This window comes from Perognathus longimembris, chromosome 12, assembly GCF_023159225.1.
Source record: "Perognathus longimembris pacificus isolate PPM17 chromosome 12, ASM2315922v1, whole genome shotgun sequence".
NCBI classification, from domain to species: domain Eukaryota; kingdom Metazoa; phylum Chordata; class Mammalia; order Rodentia; family Heteromyidae; genus Perognathus; species Perognathus longimembris.
The window spans coordinates 61586932-61603098 of record NC_063172.1 but is presented as its reverse complement, the minus strand read 5'-3'; positions in this window follow the sequence as shown (position 1 = coordinate 61603098).

Here is a 16167-nt window from a genome sequence, read left to right as displayed (position 1 = left end):
CTGTGGCACTGTGGCAGAGTGCTAGCCTTGAGCAAGAAGCCAGGGACAGTGCTCAGGCCCTGAGTCCAAGCCCCAGGATTTGCCAAAAAAAAAAAAAAAGATTCTGCATTGTGTTTTTTTGTTTGGTTTTGTTTTTGTTGCCAGTCCTAGGGCTTGAACTCAGGGCCTGAGCACTGTCCTTGGCTTCTTTTTGCTCAAGGCTAACACTCTGCCTCTTGAGCCACAGCACCACTCCTGGCTTTTTCTATATATATGTGGTGCTGAGGAATCAAACCCATGGTTTCATCTATACGAGATGAGCACTTTACCACTAGGCCATATTCCCAGCCCTGCAGTGTGTTTTTGGAGTGTGGAATGCATTAAGGGATCTTCCCTTTGATTTCCCACAGTATCTTTTTTTCTGATCTTTTCTTTCTTTATTGTCAACATGATGGACAGAGGGGTTATAGTTTCATACATAAGGTAGTGAGTACATTTCTTATCCAACTTGTTACCTCCTCCTTCATTTTCCCCCCACTACCCCCCTTCCCATTTCCCTCTGCCCCCATGAGCTGTACAGTTGGTTTACACCACATAGTTTTTTGTTTGTTTGTTTGTTTGTTTTTGCCAGTCCTGGGCTTGAACTCAGGGCCTGAGCACTGTCCCTGGCTTCTTTTTGCTCGTCTAGCACTCTGCCAACTTGAGCCACAGCACCACTTCTGGCCTTTACTCTATATGCGGTGCTGAGGAATCGAACCTAGGGCTTCATATACACGAGGCAAGAACTCTTGCCACTAGGCCATATTCCCAGCCCCACCATATAGTTTTGTAAGTATTGCTATTGCATTGGTTTGTCTTTTTATCCTTTGTCTCTCCATTTTGGCATTCCCTTTCCCTTCCCTAGTTCCATCATGTATATACCATATCCAGGGTACTAAAATCAGATACAGTGATATCAGGGGAAAAAACACAGGGAAGAAACACAAAAGAGAAAGGGCATGATTTCACATGGCATGTTGAAAATTACAACAGTGATAAACCACTTGTTTCCATAACTTGGAGATATTTCTTTCAGCATCATCTTATGTGATCATATGTACATAGCTATTGAGCTATTGTGATCTTCTGCTAGGACTATCCTAGACATGTACTAATTATACTCAATGAGGGAAAACAAAGAATCTGTGTTTCTTTGGGCCTGGCACCCTTCACTTAGTATGATTTTTTTCCCATAGTATTTTCAATAAGGCACCTATTTCTTTTAAGTATTTTGTCAAGCAGAATCTACTTTCTTGGGGGGGGAGGGGGGAGGAGCTTTGAATTCAGGCCCTGGGCACTGTCTCTGAGCTTTTTAGCTCAAGGCCATCACTCTACCACTTGAATCACAGCTTCATGTACAGCTTTTTGGTAGTTAATTGTAGATAACAAGCCTCAAGTACCTTCCTGCCCATGCATGCTTCAAACCTTGATCCTCAAGCCTCCTGAATTGCTAGATTACTAGCATGAGTCACCGAAGCCTAGCCTCAGAAACCACTTTAAAGTAGATAAATATTCAACTTTTAAATAAGCCCAAAACACAATTTCTTGGGCGAGGTGTAGGGCTCAAGCCTGTCTGTAATCTCACCTACTCAGGAGATAGAAATCAAGAGGACTGCGGTTTGAACCTAGCCCAGGAAAAACTTTAACAACACCCTATCTACATGAATAAACTGGGTATGATTGTATACATCTGTGATCCCAAATACATTGGAGACATAGATTGGAGAATGTGGTCTCAGGTCTACCTCAGCAAAACTGTAAGACCCTATCTGAAAATAACCTAAGAGCTGAAAAGGCTGGGACATGGCTCAATTTGTAGAGCCCATGACTAATAAACCCAAAACCCTCATACTAACGAATAAATGAATAGAAATAACAGGATAACTTGCAGGTCCTCTTCGTGGGGAATTAATCGAGACATGGGCACTTTCTTGCTATATCTGCTTGTGGTCGTGGATAGAGCCCATGGGTTTCCTGGTGGGAGTTAGTGATATTACTTTCACAGTACACTTCCATAGCTTTTCTGTTCACCACAAGCTCTAATTACTCACCAGGCTGGACTGCAGTGTCCCCATTCCAACAAGGCCAAGGCTTAGCATCCTTAACGGCAGATTCCAAGCAAACCTTAGGTGAATTAAGAAATCAGAAAAGGAACATTTACCTAATACTCATATAACCAGGGGCCATTCTTTTCCCATATTATGACATTTAATCCTCACACACAAAGTATAAATCGTTCCCAATTTACAATGGTTCGATGCACAATTTTTAAGTTTATTTAGGTGTGAAAGCATACACATATCATTTTTAGTGTGGTAGTCTATAAATTATAGGAGATATCCAGCATCTTATTATAAACTATGCATTGTGTTTATGTTTTTTTTCCAGCCATATACTAAGGTAAATTTTCTGAGCACATTTAAGGTATAAGATAGGCTAGGCTAAGCCACAATGTTTGTCATTTATGATGTTTCAACTTTATATTAGGCTTCTCATACTAAGTCAAGGACCATCTGTAAATGGAAATAGAAGTGGCCATTACACAGCAGGAAGGAACATGCCAAGAAAGGGGAACAGTAATGAAATAGCTACTAAAATTTGGAAATAAGTAAGTTTTAATAATTGTGTGATAAAGGCAATACATACTGATTCCTCCTTTTCTTTCTTGGCAGAACTGGGGCTTGATCTCAAGGCTTTGTGCTTTCTCAGTAGGTGCTTTACCACTTGAAACATGTCTCCCTCCATTTCTAAAATCAACACAAATTAAATGAGATCAATGACCTATGAAGTTTTCTCGCTAGTGGAAATCTGCTACCTAAATCAAGGGTCAGAAAACTATGGCTTATGATCGTGTACAGCTTATTATCAGTTTTTTAAAACTATGAGTTAAGATTTTTTCCTATGGGCTAAAGACTTAAAGAGAGACATCTCTGAAGAGGAAGTGAGAATGGCCAAGAGGCAAATGAAGAAGTGCTCAATATCCCTGGCCATAAAAGAAATGCAAATCAAAACATCACTGAGATTCTACCTCACCCCAGTAAGAATGGCCATTTTCAAGAAAACTAATAACAATAGATGCTGGCAGGGATTTGGCCAAAAGGGAACCCTGTTGGTGGGAGTGTAAACTTGTCCAACCACTTTGGAAAGCAGTGTGGAGGTTCCACAAAAGGCTGAGTATAGAGCTCCCCTATGACCCAGCAGCCCCACTTTAGAGCATTTACCCAAAGGATTACAAACAAGGCCATACTAAAGCTGCCAGCACAAGCATGTTCATTGCAACACTATTTACCATAGCTAAAATATGGAACCTACCCAGATTCCCCTCAGTAGATAAATGGATCAAGAAATTGTGGTATCTATACACAATGGAATTCTATGCTTCTATCACAAAGAAGGGCAATTGACCCATTCATAAGGAAATAGAAGACTTGGAAAAAAATTATACTAAGTGAAGTGATCCAGACTCAAAGAAACATAGACTCTATGATTTCCCTCCTTGGTAATAATTAGTAAATATCTAGGATAGTCCTATCAGATGATTGCAGTAGCTCAATAGCTATGTACATAGATGACATAAGATGATGCTAAGTGAAATGAACTCCAAGATATAGAAACAAGCAGTTTATCATTGTTGTTGTTATTTTTGTGAAATTATTTCTTTTTTCTTTTGTTGGTCTTCCCTATGGTTTAGCCCCTTTTGTTACTATATTTGATTTTGGTACTCTGGTTATTATATATACATTTATCTGAATTAGGGAAGGGAAGTAGAACATCAAAATGGAGAGACAAAGGATAAAAGGAGAACCAATGCAACAGCAATGCTTACAAGACAATATGTTGTAAACTAACTGAATAACTTGGGGGTGAGGGATTAGGGAAAAGGGAAGGTGGAAGAAAAATGAGGGAGGAGGTAACAAGTTTGACAAGAAATGTACTCACTATGTTACATATGTAACTGTAACCCCACTACATCACCCTGACAATTAAAAAAAATTAAGACTTGTTTCTAGATTTTTTTTATATTTGCAAAATATTAAAAGAATATTTTATGAATATTTTATAGGAAGCTCAAATGTGAGAGCCTGCAATTGTTGAATGCTTATACCTCCCCAAATTTCCGTACTGAAAACGCTCAGCAGTGTTCTAGAATTAGAAGATGAAGCATTTGATAGATTCGATTGTGAATGCAGAGCCCTCATGAGTTCAGTTGCTGCCCTTACTTTTCTTTTTTTTAAGAGGACCTAGAGTGCTTCCTTAGCCCTTCCACGGGAGCAAAGAACATAACCACCTCTGAGCAGAGCAGCAAGCCCCTCAACAGATGCAAAAGCTGCCAGCCGTGGACTTCCTAGCCTCCAGGACAGGAAGAAACAACTTCCGTTGTCTGTAAGCTACCTAGACCCTGGTTCCTTTATACAGAGGCTTGAAAGGGCTAAGAGGGAGCCACAATATCTAATTGGATCAGACACATAACTGTTTGTTTACCTACCTAGACTGCCTTTTCCTATCATGGCAAAGTTGAGTAATTGTGACAGAAATGACAGGATAATGGTAGTTGTGACAGAAATGACAGAGTAAGGCCTGAAGTAAGACACAGGAAAACCCTATCAATGGAAGCAATGCCTCTGTGGCAACCAGGATCCAAGATCCATGTTGCATACAGATTCCCAATGCTTTTGCCTGTCCTTCTCCTCATTCTGAGGTTCAGAATGCTCCCTGCCTTCCCCATACTTCATGCTTGTTAGTACGCTGTGACCCACAAAACTACATATTTACACTGACCATGGCCACAGGCTCAGTGTGATTCCCACACGCCCAGCTGACTCAGCTCTGATCAAAATGGTCAGTCTGCAGAAGGCACTCAGTTTTACCAGTTCATGTGTCATTTTGAGTAATTATAATAGCTGCTGAGTGCAAGTGCCATTTTCTTCTCTCCTGTGAACAGAAATCCAGAGCTCTCCAGCTCTGTTATATCAGAGGTGACTAACAGAGGGTGCTTACCACCATTGCAGTCTCCAGAGTTGTACAGCATCTTCCTTCAGTTCCTTCAGTAAATTGGTACTCCAACATGCCTTCTCTCCCAAATGACCATGGTTTAAATCCTAGCTCTCCCAAAAGCTGGGTGACCTTTGAGAAGCATCCTGCTTCTCTGAACATGGAAAATAAGAAGGGCAAGATCCTAAATTGTCAAAGCCAGCATGGCAGACAAGTTTCCCCAGATGCTGCCCCTCCTTGCTTCCCTGGCCTCTGCCTTTGCCTCTCATGTTTTGTGCCTACTTGGCCACTTCCTTCCATTTTCCCGGGCACCTATTTTTCAAGTTCACTTCTCTAGAAGTATCCAACCTCAGCCTCAGTGAGATATCATTCCCAACCACCCGAGACCTCCCTCTTCACCTGTCTTCTCCCTTAGCCCGATGCTTTTCACATTATTGCCTTGCCTATCTGCCTCATCTGTTTATCAGGTTTCCCCCAAGCCAGGAAGCTTGCTTCTCTGGTTTTCATTTCTGAGCTCTCTGCCCCGCACAGTGAAGTCTGGGATGCAAGGTGTTCCAATCACAGCATTTTCCAGTTCTAGAAATGATGCTGTCTCTACCTGACTTCTTCCAAAATCACAAAATCCACCCTCTTAGAATCGAGAAGTTTCCTTTACAGACAAAGACACAAAGCATGGCAACTCAGTGAGAAGTGTCCATTTCGCCCCTGCTGCTAGGCCATTGTCCAGCCCCTCTGTCACCCTGTCCACCCCCACCCCTGCATGCATATCCTGGCTGGCTCTGCAGCTCCAGGCCCACAGCTACTGAGGACTTGGGGGTAGAATGTCTGTCTTAGAGCTCTTTCATGTATGCACAGTCTCCAGCCATTCCAATGCAAAAAGCCCAAGGAAGACAATACCAGACTGTTCCATAGGGAGAGGAATGCTAAGCAGTTGCTATTTCCTGGATGGCTGAGTGTTCTTTGCCCTGCAGACAAGGACAGCCTGAGCAGAATGCATTCAAAAGCCTCATTTCCCCCCTAGTTTCAAATTAAGTGGTGCAGCATTACATTCTGACCGCCGAGTACCAGTCATATCAGAAACAGAGACTCCTCCAAAGGATACTGCAGTAACAGCACCACCCCCTCCAAGAGGTATGCAAATCCAAGAGGTGAAAGCCAGAAATGAGAGCACACAGAATGCCAAGTGCATTCACACTGTCTTCTGGAAGCCCGGGATGTAGTTTCCACCTCCAATCAGTCTAGTTTTGCAGATGATTTCACATATATCCTACAGAATTTTTTTTTAGTTTACACTATTATATGAGAGAGAAAAAACTCTGTGGCCCTTTGTAAGTAAAAGTATCCCCTTCAGGAAAAAAGTCAAAGGCCCCAACTGCTCAAGTCTTTCAAAAGAGACTTAACAAAGCACCCTGAAAACACTGTAGGGAATAATTCTATGTACGCTGGGGAATTGGATGGATGATCTAATAGGTCTTTGCCCTCACTCTAATTTCAATGATTCATGTGTGACTTATTTAATTGTTATCATCCATTGCAGAAATATAAAAGAATGCTTTTATTCTTTTAGAAAATCTAAATTCAAATCATCTTTAATATCACCAAGTTTCTACTGCCATCATTCTTGAGAACAATGACATATTAACTTTTTGACCTACCCTCAACCCTCCTGTACTTCCCAGGGTACAAAGAGTACACTTGCCAAGTGCAGTTGGGTGTATGGGGAGCCTCTCTACCCAATACTGAAGATGGGTTTGGGAGAACTAAGGGTTAAATGAAGTCCCCCAGGAATTCCAATCTGTTACTGACTGCTAACTCAGAAGCTGCCTGGAGCCTAGGTGTAACCACAGCCAGGAAAATACTACTGAGCTGCCTTATCCTCCCCTGCATTTCACACTTATCCTGGTTGGAAAACCACCTGTTACTTGGAGGCGAATTCTGTCAAATGAATTCTGAGCCATAATTAAAGCCATAATGAACAAAAACATATTGTGAATTGCTGCACAAACCCCAGGCAGATTTGTTACTTAACTGGGGGATTGATCTGTAACAGTAATATGTAATAAATACAACCGACAAACAAATGTCTACCAAACCATGGCCCTTCTTTTCCCTGAAGACTGACTGTTGGCATTAGGAGCCTAAATGCCAACAGAGATGGTGCTTCTTGCAAATCTGAGTGTCTTTGACAATCACAGAGCTGGCAGATAATCAGACTCACAAGAACCACTAGCTTACTCTGAGTGTCCACAAATGATGGTCAAAGGAGCTGAAGGATAGCATTATGAGCCAGTCTGGTGCCCCTCGTCCAGCTGCAGAGGGCTCTCTCTAGCTCAGGCCTTTAGACCTCACCAAAGGTAAGTGATCATCTGACATGGGGGGAATACACACTTGAGTACTTAGACCCAAGCAGGAGATAGTTGGGATATTTCCTTGGGAAACATGAAAACACATTTCTCCAAGTATTAACAGAATCGAGGTTAAACACGGACACCCAAGGGTGAGTCAGGACAGCGCAAGCTCTGTTCTGCTTGGCAGTGACGGGTTGATCTTGAAGGCTATGATTCCATCTGTTCAAACGCCTTGCAAGCTTTCTGGGAGGAATGTGTTCCTGAGGGGGTGAGAGGAAGGGCAGGAAGATGTGAACTGAAGAAGAGAGGGGCAAAGCAATTGGGGGGCACGCGGGTGTTCATAGCTTTGTTTTAAACATTACTCTTAAAAGAATCCAGAGTTCAGTTGACAGATCTATGCAAATGTAGAAACAGTGGGGAAAAAGACAAGCCAGCATTCATTTGGGAAGTTGAAAGCATCACTTTGATTTGCAATGATCTCTAGTGTACCTTTTTTACCACAAGGAATCACTGAAAAGACGAGAGCCCCAAATGTCATGAAATAAAGCCTGCTAGTATTCTGTTGGCATAGCTTTCAATTTTTGAACAATTACCCTGCCATATACATTTACTCTTAAATCTTACATAGTGACACATTAAATTTTGAAACTGAAAGAAAATGACACATGTAAATACCCCCAAGTGCAAAAATGACTCTAAAATGAAATCTGTTGATATGTGTGTAACGGCATGTCTGTGTGCGTGCTTTTGCGTGTACTAAGCCTGAAAAGTACAAGTTTCTTATTTACTGCAGTTGACTTACTAGTATGCTCAAAGACAGCGTGTGTGTGTACGTGTGTGTGTGTGTGTGTGTGTGCCAGTGCGAGTACTACTGAGAGCTTACTGCTGTCTTTTAGATTTTCTACTCAAGGCTAGCTTTCTACCACTGGAGCTACAGTTTCACTCTGGCTTTTTTGAAGGTAAGAATCTTGTGGACTTTTCTGTCTGACTTTGAACCAAGATCATGAGATCTCAGCCTCCTGAGTAGCTAGGATAACAGACTTGAGCCTGTACACTGTTATGCCTTGAAGAAGCTTTCAGCCAGGCACACTTGTACATGCCTATAAATCCTAGCTATGGGGGAGGCATAGGTAGAAGAATTGTGGCCCAAGGCTAACCCAAGCAAAAAATAGGACACATGTAAACAAACAAAAATAAATAACTAGGAAAAGAAAGAAAAGTAATGAAAAAGGACTAGGAACATGACTCACACGATAGAAGTCCTGCCCAGCAAGAGCAAAACCCTGCTTCAATCCCAGTACCACAAAAATAAAAAAGAAAGAAAGGGAAGGTAGGGGATTGAGTGGATATTGTCTGGCATAGACTATGGGCTACACATGAGCTAGGACCTCTGCAGTATTTAAGTTCCAACAACATGGATTCACAGTCCTGGGTGACTTTCATGCGGCTGTAAGCATCTTACTGTTCTTCAATGGCTCCTAATTACCTTACAAATTGATTCGATTCTCACTCAAGACTGCCCAAGGTAGTCTCAAAAACTCTCCCTGGATTTACCTCCCCTTATTCTACAAACTTTATACCAGCCATAGTGGACTTCTAGATGTTTCCTAGAGCTTGTTTGTCTTTGCTCATCTATTCTCTCCTCTTAAAACTTGCTTCCAAATTCCCCCATTCAAGTTGAAGTCTCATCCAAAGACTGTTTCCCGGATGCTACGACTACGTCTTATTTGTGGCTGGATCCCAGCACAGTACCTAGCCAGGAGAAGGGATTCAACATGCACTGGATGAATGTATTTCCATATCCTTTTAAAAATTCACTCTTTAGCTAAGCTGTGTTTTAATCTCTTCCTCATCACAATGCTGGATTCTGTGATGAGGATTCCATATTCAATCTAATCTTATCTGTGCCTCTCTTCTCACCGTACCACATCAAAAACTCTTCCTGTTTCCAACCATATGCTGATGTTATTAACTCACAAACCTTATATCATCTGACACTTCGTCATTATTTTAAAAGAACAAGAATATTATCTAATATTTGTCCAGTGGAGAAAAGTTAGCAAAGCACTCTCACGTTCATTATCCCCATATCACGCCCACAAGAAATACTGCCAGCCCTCCATAGCTATAGCTTCTGTATCATGGAATCCATGAATCATAAATTGAAAATAGTTTTAAATTGTATGTGACATTAAATACATGATGGAATTCACTGAAACATATAAAAATTGTATTTATGTTGAACATTTATAGACTTCTCTCTTGTCATTATTCCCTAAACAATACAGTACAACCACTATTTACAAAGTACTTGTATATTAGATAGTATATATAATCTAGGCATGATGGAGAAGTGAAGGGAGATGGTGTAGGTTATGTGCAAATCCTCTGGCCTTTTATAGAAGGGTTTGGACTATCCAAGGACTGGAGGGATTGCTGGCCCTCATCCCCTGCAGATGCAGAGGGAGAGTCTCTATAAAATAAGAAAGGCACGCATCTGATAGGTAATGACTCCTGTAGAGCCGGGAGACTGATGCCTCCTCCAGTGGAGACTGAGTCCTGCGGAGTCACGCTACCAGCCACTTCCCTCCCAGCATGCACTGCGGGCCCACTGGGAACACACTAACAACGATACAGATGCTCATTTTGTCCTTCTTTCACACATGGCCCTCCAGATGGGACTGACATTCTACACGATGGTGCTTTCCATTTGTGTGCACTTAACCCAACTAAAAGGCCACGGGTGGTGCCTGTGTGCACCAGTTCCCAAGCCCCCTCATCTGCCGCCTCCGAGCCCCATGCACCTCTCTTCCTTTGTCTCCTCCCACTATCTCTCTACCTCTCCCTTGCCCCCTAAGCCTGCCCCACCTCTCTCTGCATCCAAGTCCTTTCTTTCAACCACCTTCCCACACTAACACATACATATCTCTTCACACACACACACACACACACACACACACGCCATGCTAATTGGGCTCCCAAGTGAGTTTGCCTCATCCCTACAGGCAGAAATGAATCGAGCTGGGACGGAAGAAGCGTACTTCACACCTGTCAATTAAGCTCAATGGCTTGTTGTGTGAAACTAGACCTCCATGCCCAGGGACAGGCCAACCTGGCTGGGCTGGACGATCCTCAGCTGTCCCTCCAAAAGGGCGACCAGGGAACAAATGCTCCTTGTGTTCTCTGGATGAGAGCATCCCCTGGAATGTCCGGGGAGCAGCTGCGGGCCCCTCCAGAAGGCCTCCAGAGGGACTGCTCCCAATGACTTTAGGGAACTATATGTACTGCAGTTGCTCAGCTATTTTTACAAAATTCCAATTGGACAGCAAAAGGACACGCGCTGCATCCGGAGGAAATGGTGCTGTCCCGGCATTGATGTTGCGCGAGTCTATCAGGAGCAAGGAAATGTCTTGAGACTGAACTAGCCATACTAGGAAAGAAATATTGCCCGAAACAAAGGTGCCTCCATGAATATATTCCTTTCAATTTATAAAGGTCTGCCAACTGGAACAGAGCCCATCAGGGGTGGACATTGCTGCTGCCGCTTCAAGGAGGGAAGGAGAATATTCATCAGGGGCAGCTGATCACCACAGCATCTCCTCTTCTTTCCTTCTCACTCGTCAATGACTTGAGGGCTCTCAGCGTTGAAAGCATGGTGCCAACCACAAGGGGTGTCTCCTGCCTCTCAGAGCTAGTGGTTTTAAGAAAAACGGAACAAGTAAGCAAGAACTGATGGTCACTTGAAATGTCAAGAGTGTGGAAGTCTAGCATGCAGGCAACAGAAAATGGAGGACTATCATAAGCAAAATGGCAGAAAGCACTTTCTAAGAAAAAGTCTTCAGGAAGCTGAGATCACACTCCTAACAAGTAAGGCAACGGAAAGACGGTTCTACGTAGAAGGACAGAAAGCAAAATGGCCCAAAACAAAGAGCTTGAGGAGAAAGAGGATACAAACTCCATGACACAGGGTTTGGTGGGGCCCAGTACGTCCTAGGGGCCATAGAATTTTAAGTTCAATGTGAAGGAAGGAAGGCATCACCACCGCATTTTTAAGAGTGTGTCTTTAGCTACCGTGGAAGGAAAAAGCAGGTGATCGCTGTCCGAACCAGAGTGGAGAGAAAGAAGGAAATGAAAAGGTATTTAGGAGGCAGATCAACAGATCAACAGTGTTCTTGGCTGATTGTACTCTGCAGCTAATTTCAAAGAAAAAGTCAGAGCCAAGTGCCTCTGGCCTACATTTGTAGTCTCCTAGCTACTCAGGAGGCTGCGATGTGAGAATCACCATTCACAGAGAGCCTGAGCCAGCAAAGCTGCCAGGTTCTCTCTCTCCTTAGCCGACAAGAAATCTGGAAGTAGAGGCATGGCTCAAGTAGTAGAATGCCAAGTATGAACAAAAAAGCTGAGCAAGTGCATGAGGTCTTGCGTTCAAACCCTAGTCCCCACAGACAAAGAAACAAGAGAGCGAGGAAGACGAGTCCGGCTGTGTCTTGACCTTGGGTGGTGGGTGACACGGCGTGGTGTGCAGGGCTTCTGGAAGGACAGGTGGCGGGAAGTTGCGGGCCCTCTGTGCGTCCACACTGGAGGGTGGTCTCCTGACTCGTGGAGGTCTGGACTCACTTTGTCCTTCCCATCTCCCCATCAGGCAAGTGTTGCAGATGAGAAGACTGGGGCCCAGAGGGAATTAGGAACTCGCCCCAGATCACACCGCTGGTGAAGGGCAGAGCTATTCCAGAGCCAGCATGCTGTGTTGATGTTCTCTGTGACAAGAGGCAGACCATCAAAGTGGGTTTGACCCAAGAGCGGATTTAACTGGCTTGGGGTAACTAGAATATAAGGAGGCTCTAGAACATATATTTCAGGCCCAGCTGGGGGCGTTGGGAGCAATATTTGCCTCTCCCACCCCACCCTGTGCCTTCACTGTTTCTACCTCGCCCGTCTGTCAGCCGGCTTTCCTCACAAGGACTTTAGTTTTCAGACAAGCTCAGCTGATAAGGGAGCCAAGGTAGATCCCAGCCGGTCCAGCCAATGCCATCTTCAGAGGAGAAGCCTCTGCACCCTTCCTTCACTTGCCTTAAACCAGGCATAGGGGTCACGGAAATGGGTTCTCATGTGCATCCTCCCGAATTGATCTGTTGAAACCCGGAACCCCTATGTAATGGTATTAGGATGTGGGACCTTTGGAAGGTCAAAAGGTCATCAGGGTAGAGCCCTCAGGAATGAGATCAGAGAGTTCTCTTACTTGTTTGGGCAATGTGAGAACAGAAAGTACTGGCTATGAACCAGAAAGCAGCCTTCACCAAACACTGCGCCTCCCACAACTGTTAGAACTACATGTCTGTGGTTGATGAGCCATTCCATCCATGATCTCCTGTCACAGCCGCCCAAACAGACAACAACAACTCTCCTCCCCCTAAACTTAGAATCAATTGAAAGGTAAGGGCAAGAACCAAATTCCATCCATCAGACTTAGAGGGAGGAGTGGAAAATTATAGTAGGGATGTGATTTCAGCCCACCCTGGGAGCACAGTGTGGGATTTCAGCCCACGCCGGGAGTATGGTGTGCCACTGAAGCTCTGTGCTGATGCCACACGCCCCCTCTTCTCCATAGTGAGCCTTCCCACCCTAACGCACCTGTCCACAGGCAGAGGGGCAATAACGGAGCTGAGCCCATGGGCCTGCTCCCCAACACACCTATGACGTGACTCACCTCTCCATCCACCTTGCTGCACTTGGTCACTCCATCTCCTGGGGAATAGAGAGAAAGAAAAAGAAATCCCGGGCACGTACCTGATAGAATGGCTAAAGAAAACAACAACAAAAAAACCTGACAACCTCCAGGTACCAGTGGCTCACGCCTGCAATCCAAGCTACATAGGAGGCTGAGGTCTGAGGATCATGGTTCAAAGCCAGCCTGAGTAGGAAAGTCTGTGAGACTCTTGTCTCCAATTAAGCACCATAAAAGCCAGCAGTGAAGCTGTGGTTCAAGTGGTAGAGCACTAACCTTGAGCATAAAAGCTCAGGGACAGTACCCAGGACCCTGAGTTCAAGCTCCAGGACCAAAACCAAAAACAAAACAGAAAATGGCAAGCACATTCTAAAGCGGACATGAGGGGGTGGAAGCTTCATCCATTGCTACTCGGAATGCCAAATAATACAGTAACATTGGAAATAATACAGTAACATTGGAAGAACGGGGTTTTTTTCCTTCCATTGTTCCTTTCATTCTTTCTTTCTTTTGTTCACTCATTCTGTCTGTCTGTCTTTCTGTTTCTTCTTTTTGTTTGGGGGGGGCGGGCAGTTCTCCCGTTTGGACTCCGGCACTCATTAGGCAGGCACCTTATACCACTGAACCACACATCTAGCCCTCTTCCACTTAAAAAAAATTAAGATAGGGTCTATCTTTTTGCCCAGGCCTGTGTCTGAACTATGAGATCAACACTTCAGGCTTTCTGACAGCTAGGATAGCAGAACTGCTTCTGTTCACATGGGATCTTGACATTTCTGCCCCCACCCTGCTCTCCTGGACTTACGGTCCTCTTGATCTCAGCTTCCCATGAAGCTGGTCTGACAAGTGGCCTCAGAATAGAGTCTTCCCCCAGGGTGCTGGTGGCTCAGGCCTGTGATCCTAGCTACTCAGGAGGCTGACACTTGAGGCTTGCAGTTTGAAGCCAGCCTGGGCAGGAAAGTCTGTGAGAATCTTATCTCCAATTAACCACCCAAAATCTGAAAGTGGAGCTGTGGTTCAAAGTGATACAGTGCTCTCCTTAACCAAAAAAAAAAAAAAATTCAAGGAGAATGAAAACCTATGCCCACACAAAGAACTGTATGTAAATATTCCTATAAATTTTGTTTGTATATTCATAGCCCCAAACTGGAAAACATCCAAATATTGCACAAACTGGTAAATGTTCTGTTTAGTTTTTTGTGCCAGACTGGGATTTGAACTTAGAGCCTTGCACTGTTGCTGAGCTTTTTCTTTTTCTTTTTTCTTTTTTTTTTTTTTTTTTTTGCCAGTCCTGGGGCTTGAACTCGGGGCCTGAGCACTGACCCTGGCTTCTTTTTCCTCAAGACTAGCACTCTGCCACTTGAGCCACAGGGCCACTTCTGGCTTTTTTTTTCCTGTATATGTGGTGTTGAGAATTGAACCCAGGGCTTTGTGCATGCTAGGCAAGCACTGTACCACTAGGCCACATTCCCAGCCTAACTTTTTCTTTTTTAATTAAGACTGGTACTCTACCACGTGAGCCACACCTCCACTTCTAACTTTTTAATGAGTAACTGGAGATAAAAGTTGCTTGAAGATAAGAGTCTCTCCATTTTTCTGCCCAGCTTTGAGCCCCAATCCACAGATCTCAGCCTCCCGAGTACAAATGTGAGCCACCAGCACCTGGCTTTGGTGGATTTCAAATCAGCTTAGTTTCCACACGATGAAATATTTCTAGCAATGGAAAGGAACACATTACTATAAAACCAGTGTGGATGAATCATGAAAGTATCGTTTAAGTGAAAGACGCTAGCCTCAACATTACATACAAGTGATTCCTGTTCATATTCTGGAAATTACAAAATTATAGAGATAAAAATCAGATCCGTGTAGGAGCTGGAAATGAAAGGAGAGATGAAGTTCAAAGAGAAAGAAGCAACTTCCTGTGTGACACAGTATTCACTAGTTTATTAATAATAATGATTATATGACTATATACAGCGCTCAAAATCCATGGGACTATATATCTGAAAGACTGTTGGTTTGGATCCATGGCAACCCAGGCATCAGAAACTTAGGCCTGCAATCCTAGCTATGCAGAAGGCTGATGCATGGAGGTTCACAGTTTTAAGCCAGTGTAGGCAGAAAAGTCTACGAGATTCCTCTCCAGTTAACTAGCAAAAAGCCACACTGGAGGTGTGACTCCAGTGATAGAGCACCAGCCAAGCAAGCAAGCAGGGCAAGTCAAGCAAAGCAAGCCCAGCAAGCTTGAGGCCCTGGATTCAAATCCCAGTAGCAGCCAAAATAAAAGAAGGAAGGAAGGAAAGAAGGGAGGGAGGGAGGGAGGGAGGGAGGGAGGGAGGGAGGGAGGGAGGGAGACCCTCAACAAATCTAAACGAAAACAACATCAACAAAAACAGGCATCTTATGGAAAGGCAATAATTCTCCACCTCCATGGTTCATGGCATCTGAAGGCCTGACACAGCCAAGTGCTAAACCCACTCGGAGGTGGACCAGTGAGGCTGTGTGGGCTGAAGAACCTGCACTTCTTGTACATCCCGAGGAACATCAGTACCTTCTACACTCTAGGAAGAAGAATGATCTCTTCACAAAGAAATGAGAACCCGTGGGAAGGAATAACACCGAGCATCACACTCTGAACAGATATTTAAGCCAGCCCAGTGTAAGTGGTGGATTGTTCAGCACGACCAGACTTCTCAGGAAATCCCAAAGCAAGGGGAGGTTTCCAAAAGGAAAAAAAAAAAAAAAGAAAAAGGTCATCTTTCCAAAAGTGTGAAGGTGAGAAGGTATGTAGCTATATAAAACGAGCTTTTCCAGAGAAACAAAGAATGGGCTAGATATAAGTATGTGCATGCATGCGTGTGTGTGTCTGTATGCAGACATGTACGTGCATGGAGAAAGAGAGAAATTTATTAGATGGAACTTACATTATCATTAAAGCTGAGAAATACAAGCCCTGTGATTATCAAACTGGAGACCCAAGAATAGTTTCAGTCTTTGGACTCAGCCTTTTATTTTTTTTTAATGTTTTCCTATCCAGAAGCACCATTACATAGACACCCAGAGATCATTTTTGACCAAAGA